This window comes from Pinus tabuliformis, chromosome 2_1 (assembly GCF_031772625.1).
Source record: "Pinus tabuliformis cultivar Carrire ecotype Pingquan chromosome 2_1, CPIR1, whole genome shotgun sequence".
Classification (NCBI taxonomy): domain Eukaryota; kingdom Viridiplantae; phylum Streptophyta; class Pinopsida; order Pinales; family Pinaceae; genus Pinus; species Pinus tabuliformis.
The window spans coordinates 860086078-860093215 of NC_142299.1; the positions used below are offsets into that span (position 1 = coordinate 860086078).

Here is a 7138-nt window from a genome sequence, read left to right on the forward strand (position 1 = left end):
GGCATAGGTGACAAATTGCACACAATCTTTATTATACAAAAAATAAAAAAGCAGTGGCATTTGGTCTTGCACACTTTCATGGTCTTTTCTTTTTCATTGGGGTTCATTTTCTTTCTTTCTTTTTTGACCTTTTCTTTATTCTTTTCACCCTTTTATTCTTTTTCTAGGGCATACCCTCTTTACATTTTTTTATTTTTTTATTTTTCGTAGATATGGAAAACCTTTGCAACAAGTAAAGGTATGAACATATTTCAGAACTAAACCAAGTCAATCATGATATATGACACCTATTGGTATAGGGGCATAACATTTGTGATCATGGGTATTGGGAAGAGGGGATTGAGATATATGTAGGGGATTTTTTGTTATTTTTTTGTTAGAGGCCAACAATTCAGGATCTCATTGTTTGTCTTCATCTAGATATCTAATGGTAAAAATGGAAAAATTAGTAGAGAAAATGATTTGGGTGTTTTATATAATTGGGTGAAAATGAATTCAGGTCAAGGGATCAATTGGATTCAAGTAAATTTGGGCATTTAATATGCACCGACTGGTATTACATTGAGTGTGAAGAGATGTCAGAAGGAAGATCAATGGGAACTTGGAACTAGTTTGTCAATGGCATTAAAGAAAAATAGTTACTATATTTTCATAAAATAATATAACATTTTGTTAATTATCATATATTGGGAAATTGCCTCCAACATTGTTCATATATTTTCTTCACTTCTCTAGCCTTTCTTCACTCCTAACTCAGTTGTTGCTATCCCTCTTTCCTTGTTTCTTCATTTTGTGAAGAAGAAGAGCCCATAGTCCATAGCCATTGTGTGTATGTCAGCCTTGCTCAAGTGCTTCTACTGATGGGAATTGTGGCTCTGTGATCTCTAAGCAATGATAGCAAATAATGTTGTATGTTTTGGTGTAGGTTGCTAGAGAATTAAGCAATGCTCTCACTTGGTTATGCATATTTATAATGCATAAGTTGTGTATTGTGTTATTCTAGTTGTAGGCTTGGTTTTTTTGTTGTGCCTCTTTTGGTGAAGCTACATTGTCCATTATTGTGGATGTTTGTTGTTGGCAGTCTCTGAGTTCTATTTTTATTGAGGGGAATTTTGATAAATGCAATTCTGATGTGTTGGGGCATATAGATATATATGGTGAATTTTTTTAATCTTAATCTTGATAACTACAGTGGGGCTTAGATTTCTCAGCTGGCCCATATTCATATCTATTCATTTGGGGTTTTTTTGGTTGTAGTGAACTACATTAGTCCTCCAAGATATTAGTTTTGAGTACGACTTCACCTATGCTTGATTTGAGATGAGACATGTTGGCTTCATATATCTTTATTTGATTCACATTGAGATTGATTCCCAATGTTCACTCAGTTTGTTGCATTATTCTTTCAATGATTGTCTCCTCCTCATCCATTACATGTTATCTTATCATAATTAAATAACTTTAGGGTTCTCACAAAGGGGCCTTATCTCAAGTGGGTACATCTAGTTTATTTCAATTACGTTTCTCGATGGCTTCATATTTGTATGCTTTGAGTTTGACACTTTACATTGGAGCTACAACAACTGGTCATGACTATGGTGCAACATTGAGCAAGAGTATCATGCCTTACGAGGATCAAAGATCTGGAAAGATTCCTAGCAATCAAAGAGTCACCTGGAGGGTTGATTCTGGTCTGCGTGATGTATTGGCCAATGGGGTAGATCTAGTAGGAGGGGATACTACGACGCTTGTGACAATGTTAAATTTGGCCTCCCAATGGAATTCATAGTCACCATGCTCTCATGGAGTGTTATTGAATATGGCAAGAAATTGGCTAGTAGTGGTGAGTTGGGTCATTCGATGGAGGCTATTAGATGGGGGACTGATTATTTGCTCAAGGCACATACAGAGCCTTATGTACTATATGGAGAGGTGGGTGATGGCGACTTAGACCATTATTGTTGGCAAAGGCCAAAAGACATGACCACACCTCGCTAAGAATATAGAATTGATGCAAATAATCCTCGCTCATATCTCGTGGGAGAAATAGCAGTTGCAATGGTTGTTGCTTCAATTATTTTTAGGAACTCTAATCCCACCTACTCCAATGAGTTTCTCAACCGTGCCAAGCAATTTTTCATATTTACTGACAAGTATAGAGGAAAATATGACAACAACATTATATTTGCACAAAGTTATTATGCCTCCAAGAGTGGATATGTGGATGAGCTTCTTTGGGTAGGAACATGGCTTCATGAGGCTACTAGAGATCTTTCTCACATGGACTTTGTGATTGGCAATGTCTTTTCTCTAGGTGGAATGGGATGGAAAATGACTGAAGTCAGTTGGGATGTCAAGTATGTGGGAGTTTAGGTCTTGGCCTCAAAGTCCCTCATGCAAGGCAGAGGTGGGCAAAGTAATGTTTTTCTACAAAAATCTCAAGAAAAAAGAAAAGTTTTCATATGCACGTGCATGCAGAAATGCAATAGGATTGTACAGAAAACTCCAGGTGGCCTCCTGTTTTGGCAGAAATAGAACAACATCTAGTTTGTCTCCTCATAGTTTACTCTAGTTACGTCATTGTTGCTCACAAGAACCTTCAGTGCTTGTGTGAAGTTGTGCAACCCTCAGAGCTTTCGTCCTTTGGTCAATATCAGATAGATTACATCCTCGGAGAAAATGTGAGAGCCACAAGTTACAAAGTTGGCTATGGTAACAACTAACCTCATCCAAGACACCACAGAGCTTCATCTATCGTATCTTACAAAGTAAACTCATCCTTCATGCCCTAAAGAGGGGGCTATGCCACTTGGTTTAGCAGCAAGGGAAGTGATCCCAATGTTTTGCATGGTGCTCTTGTTGGAGGGCCTGATCAGAATGAAAATTTTGCAGATGAGAGAGACAACTATGAATAGACAAAACCAGCTACCTACAACAATGGCCCTGTTGTGGGTGTCCTGGCCAGGCTTCATGTTGGTGGTAGCTTAAACCAACTTCTTCCAGTTGTTGTTCCTACACGTGTAAGAAAACCCAAACCATCTCTTGCTCCAGTCTAGGCCTCTCCTCCATTGGCACCTAAAGATTACTCTCCAATTGTTATATCACAATCGATGACCTCATCCTAGAGTTCTTAGGGTCCAACTTACTACAAATATTCTACATTGATAACAAATAAGTCCAAGAAAACAGTGAAGAACATCAATCTCTTAGTTCAAATATTGTATGGCCCTATTTGGGGTCTGTCTAAAATAGAGGGCTCTTCTTACAATCTATGGCAATCCCTTGTTCCTAGTCAAAGCTTTGATTTTGTCTACATTCAATGCAGCTCCTCAAGCTAGCATATATGTTCAAAGCTATGATATGAATTGATCTAATCTGTAATCTTTGTTAGGCAAAGATTCAGTATTTATATTACACAGTAAAAGTGTGTTGTAATACCTTGTAGAAAAAAGCCCTAATTAAAGATGTGTTTTTATTTTTGTCCCTTCATTCTGTACACAAATCAAGACCCTTCCACCCCCAACCTATTAATTTTCCTTTGGGTGCATTTCTTTCCATCAAACCTTGGAGAGAGACAGCTAACCCCTATTAAACCCGGTTTGTACAGTGTGATAAACAAACATATTGTACTCCATTCACCCATCCATACCCCTTCCAAAACCAGACAACTAATTTTCCTTTTTAGTGCATTTCTTTCCATCAAACCTTGGAGAGAGAGCTAACCCCCATTTCTGTACAGTGTGCTACACAAACGTATTGTACTCTAATCGCCAAGCCCTGATGTTGATTAATAAAAATTCTCAGTGTACTCAAGTTTGGAAAGGAGAATGAAGTGAAGAGACATAAATGTGTTAGTGTTCATCCTTCAACTCCTTGGTTTTCCATTTTTATCTATCATTTATGTTGATGTGATATATTGTAGTAGTTTAGTTTTCATTATTAGTTAGCTTTCATATATATACAATTTGAGAGAACTGTATCTCCTGATTTTAGCATCTCCCAGCGTATTATTGTCTAAGATTTAAATAGGTAAATAGATTTGGGAGTCCTACCATAATGTCAAGTATCTATGGTTAAATTTGTAAGCCAACATATGTAATTTGATGAAGGTATTTTGATAAGAATATATAATAAAATATGGTGAAATTTTGCATCCATTTCTATCCCTACAAACCATCCAGCTCTAAATAGAGGGAATTCAACAATGTGCTCAGTACAGATTGTCATTAAGATCCAAATTTTCATACCTAAGAAGAATATGTTATATCACACAGAAATGCAAATCCAAATTTTAAATGGAGTTTATATTTAGTTCCTTATTGTGCATTTGCAGCTACCAAGAATGGAATATGCTGAATAGCACACCTGTGACACATATTGGTTGATTTACCTAAAACAAGAAAGAGGAATCCATGGATTTGCATATAATGACCTATTTGAAACATTATTACAAGCATGCAAGATAAAGTAAGATCATATTAAGAAACTTAGAGAACATCACGCTTTCTTGTAGTGGTGTTGGGTTTCCTGATGCTACCATAATAACTTCTCAAGCTATAACCAACCAAAGGAACTTGAGCCATAGATCCAAAGATTCGATGTGGATGTTGTAGGTTAGTCGTATGCTTTCAATTATGGAATAATTTAGTGGCATTTTTAATCCATATTTATTAATTGGATTTTTTAGCTGTTAAAAATCACCATCGGAAAATTAGAAATACTAGGTGTTGAAGCATAGGGTTTATCTTGGAGCTTAGTCATCTGGCTCATGTTTGCATTCAAATTTGGTAACAAGGAATTCGGAAAAACTCTTCCCATCTAAGAAACTGGATAAAATTTGTCATGAAGTTTGAGAAAAAATTATTATTCAAAATTTAAAAACATACATGATAATATTCTCTTTTTTTTCCAAGGAAAGAAATTGGGCTCCCTCTCAGCCTGAAGGAAAGAGTGAGGTTGTTGGTACCAACCCAACCCACAATTATACTCACTTAAAAGTGATTTTCTTAGGCTCGAAGCCATTACAACAATATCATCAAAGCTCATCATGTCACTACCAGGGATTTGAACTGGGTGGCAAGAATAATAATTGTTCTGCCCAACCACCCGAGATAACCCCAATTGACATACATGATAATATTCTATGCACTAGTGATTTTTATTTAAATTTTATGAACGAATTTAAATTTAATTGAATTTTATAAATGATAAATTTGAACTTGATCCACCGAATTGAATCGAATAAATTTACCAAATGCAATCAAATTTATTTGTTGGGTCATGATGCTTTCCATATTTGAATTTTTCCAAGCATTCTTCTACAATGAAATGTCAGACTGTTCAGTTGAGTCAGAGGTTGATCTAAAGACTCTTTTCTTGGCCTTCAGGTAGTCTCATGCCCATTTTCATATTATCTATATATCATATTTTATGTTGATATAAGCAACATTTATAAAACAAAAACTTTGGTGAAGTCAGTGACTAAGCTTGGGGCAGAAAAGAAACACCATTGTTTGTTCCTCCTTATCCACACAAATTGGACTTCCTTTGGTGGTAAATATAATTCCATAATGTAAATAATACTATTATGTAATTTTAGAAATGTATATTTTAGTTTAGTAAACTCTCCCTTATGCCAATGCATTGAAATCCAAATTATCTTCTTTAATCTTTAGTCATGAAAGGAATTTATATGCTTTGGAAAACATTTTAGAGGAGTTCAATAGTGTTGTTTCTTGCTTATAGTGGGACTAGAGAATGGACATCTATTCACTAATCATAGATTGTATTACCTTTCTTTGGAATGCTTGATCCAGTGGTGTCGGACAATGTTTGTCGTAAGTGCTGCAATATTTTTCTAAGAAAAAGTTGCAAACCTTGTAATATTGAGAGAGTGCAGCATCTAGGTTTTCAACATGAAAATTTTCTTTTTTTTTTGTTTATTACCTATCTTATTTACAACCCTTTTTTTCTTTTCATTCCAATTTATAGCCTGGCTAATCTACTGATGATCAATGGATGCTAATGCAAGAGTTTCAGCTCCAAGCTACATTAGGCAATGGTCAAGTTGCACCTTCTTTCAGTAATTTGAATACTTCTTTTTCTAATCAGATGGTTTCTTCTCCATCTCATAATTTTTCTAGTCAACACCAACAACACCAGATGCCATAGCCGCACAATAATCTGCACCATTCTCAATTGCAAAATCCCAATCATAATCCATAAGCCTATATGCTTCACCAACAGCTACAGTAGCAGGGTCAACGGTATCTCTATCAACAACAATTTCCTCCAAATGGATCCCCACTGCCACAGTCCCAACCACACCCACTTTCTCAAACACTGCATACAATTCCACCTCTCCCTAATAACTCTCATCCACAACAACATTCAATGCCACATGTGCTTTAGCACCAACATGCTAGTGGTCCCTAGCAGTCCAAATCCCAGTCACCCCCAACTTTGCAGCATCAACCACCCCAACAATATGCTATTTCATCCCTTACTCCATATATTTTGCAAATTGCACAAAAGCTATACCTAAGTCTCCCTCAAACACCCAGACAATGTTCTCAAGGTGTTAGCTAATTGAGCTTGAAACCAAACTAAGTGAAGAACTTGCATCAACAACAACAACTGAAACATAAAACACAACTGCAACAACACAAGCACCAATCACAATGTCAGCAACAACAACAGATTCAAGTATCAAAAGGTTTGGAAAGGGGGAGCATGATAATGTAGAACCAGTCTATAGAGATTGGTCAAGGAAATGGGCCTCAAGGGCCCATACCTAGAAGTTAACATGCTAAAAAAGGGGAGAAAATGGTGCAGATAGCACCCGAATAAAGAATTTTTATTGGTCCAAGTTCTCTACAGTCAGGGAAATAAGTGATACAGTCAGAGATGATAGGACAACAAGGACAAGGTCTTGTGCAAAAAGTAGGTATCCTGTCTCAAAATTCAACCTTTTTTCAACATCAAAAGGGATTTTTGCAACAATCGTTAGTAAAGTAGCAATATCAAGTTTCTTTATCCATAGAAAACCACCAATCATCAGTGTCATTTCCACTTACTATATAGCCACAACAATAGGTGCATATCTCACAATAAGGAGCATCTTCTTCCATCCCTCCAT

At 36.3% G+C, this 7138-nt stretch overlaps 1 pseudogene; it reads left to right on the forward strand.

Annotated features, from left to right (window-relative positions):
• The first annotated feature begins 1528 nt into the window (after positions 1 to 1528).
• LOC149203393 (endoglucanase 6 pseudogene) lies at positions 1529 to 3369 on the forward strand (annotated as a pseudogene).
• Positions 3370 to 7138: the final 3769 nt, after the last annotated feature.